Below are 2,190 nucleotides of genomic sequence, written 5' to 3' on the forward strand. Positions count from 1 at the left end.
AGATCTATTACTGGAAAGAAAAAGTGATTTAAAAAATTTTGCAGTATCAATGGTCAATATGCAAAGATTACTTATATTTCTATATGTCATCATCAGTTAGAATGTTAAATTTTGGAAAAGTTACCTTTATAATAGCATCAGACAATGAAATGAAATACCTAGAAACACATCTTTTAAAATGTGCAAAATCTCAAGGCACAAAATACAAAATATTATTGGAGAATTAAAGAAAATCTACATAAATGGAAAGACAGTCCATGTTTTGGACTGGAAAACTCAATATTGTAAAAATGTCAAATCTCCCCAAAATAATCCATAATCTTAAAAATCCAATCAAAATTCCACAATTGGGCAGGGCAACTTGACAGGACAATTCTAAAGTATACATGGACATGCAAAGTAAAAAACTAGTTAATAGACTCTTAGAAAGGACAAATAGGGAGGACTTTCTGTACCAGATATCAAGAATTGTTATAAAGACACAACAATTTAGTTAGAGTGGTAGTGATACAGGATAGGCAAATACACCAATGGAATAGTACAGCATTTAGAAACCCATACTTGGCCATTGGTTTATGATAAAGATTATGTTGCAGTGCAGTAGGGGAGAGAATTGTGTTTTCAATAAATGGTGATGAATCATTTAGCTAATACAATGGGGGGAAATGAATCTTGATTCAAAGCACATATCACGTACAAAAATGATGAATTATAAATCTAATTGTGAAATGTAAAACAGTAAAGCTTCTTTAAAAAAAATGAGAGAATACCTTGATGACCTTGAGTTAGGCAAATATTTCTTAAACAAAATATAAAAAACAAATATAGAGACATAAAACTGATAAATGGGGCTACATTAAAATTAAGATCTTCTCATTTAAAAAATTTCATTAAGTAAGTGACAAGGGAGAATGTGTTTGTATGTCCAACAAAAGATTCACATCCCAAATATATAAAGAATGCCTACAAATTAATAAGAAAAACAATTAACAAGCATCCCAAATGGTTTTTCTTTCATCAGTTTTTAAAGCGATGTCATTCCTGCTACTTAAATCATTCTTTGAGGAAATATGAAAATGAGTTCTCCTAAAACTTAGCAAATAATATGTCTAAGTTCCAAAGGTCTTAAATAAAAAAATTTAAAAGACTTAAAAAATCCTAGAGTCTTTATATGAAATATTTAGCTTCTTCAGGAAAATAACTTTTAATATCCAAAGAAAAGGATACTAAAATCAATTATTATTATTATTTTTTATTGTGAAATTTTTGTTGTACTTTATTGGTGGTCAGTCACCATACAAATGCATCCTTCTACCCCTTTCAATCATTTTTAAACATAGATGACTGCTCATGCAAAGGAATGTGCTTTTCTTTATCACCTTCTACCTAAGAGAAACACAAACTATTTCACTATCTTTAACAAACTTTCAAACTACTGCTCTCTAAAAACTTGAAATTACTTGAATCACATTTCTCAACTATCCTGGGGTCAAAAGTGTTCAGATTTCACACATTAAAGAACTACCTTATAGCTTTCAATGGCTTGAAAGGCCAATAACACATAAGTACTACTCCTTCTAGATAGTCAAAAGTCAGAAGGAATTGCATGGTTTGCAGGATATTTGAAGTTCTGTGAGGTCATTGAAATCCCACACATAATTCAAGCATGATATTATAAAGACAGGCAATTAAAAAGTATCACTTTTAAAATCCAACACATGATAATGGTCTGGAAATTTAGTTATTTCTCCACCTTTAAGTTACATTGTTAGATATCGGAAGCTTAAGAAGCTTTTTAAAAAAATTTTAATTGACTTTACTTTTTATAGCAGTTTTAGGTTTATAGAAAAATTGTGCAGAAAATACAGTTACCATATCCCCCCAGTTTCCCCTATTATTAACATATGGCATTAGTGTGACATATTTGCTACAATTGATGAACCAATATTGACACATTATATATAACTAAAGTCTATAGTTTACATTAGGGATCACTCTGTGTCGTACAGTATTTTGGACTCGACAAATGCATAATTTCATGTATCTACCATTACAACAACATATAGAATAGTTTTACCACCCTGAAAATGCCCTGTGCTCCACTTAGTCATCACTCCCTCCCCTGAACCTCTGGTAACCACTGATCTTTTTACTTTCCCAATAGTTTTGCCTTTTCCAGAATGTCATATA

Source organism: Ceratotherium simum, chromosome 3 (genome assembly GCF_057802395.1).
Source record: "Ceratotherium simum simum isolate JZ-2026a chromosome 3, ASM5780239v1, whole genome shotgun sequence".
NCBI classification, from domain to species: domain Eukaryota; kingdom Metazoa; phylum Chordata; class Mammalia; order Perissodactyla; family Rhinocerotidae; genus Ceratotherium; species Ceratotherium simum.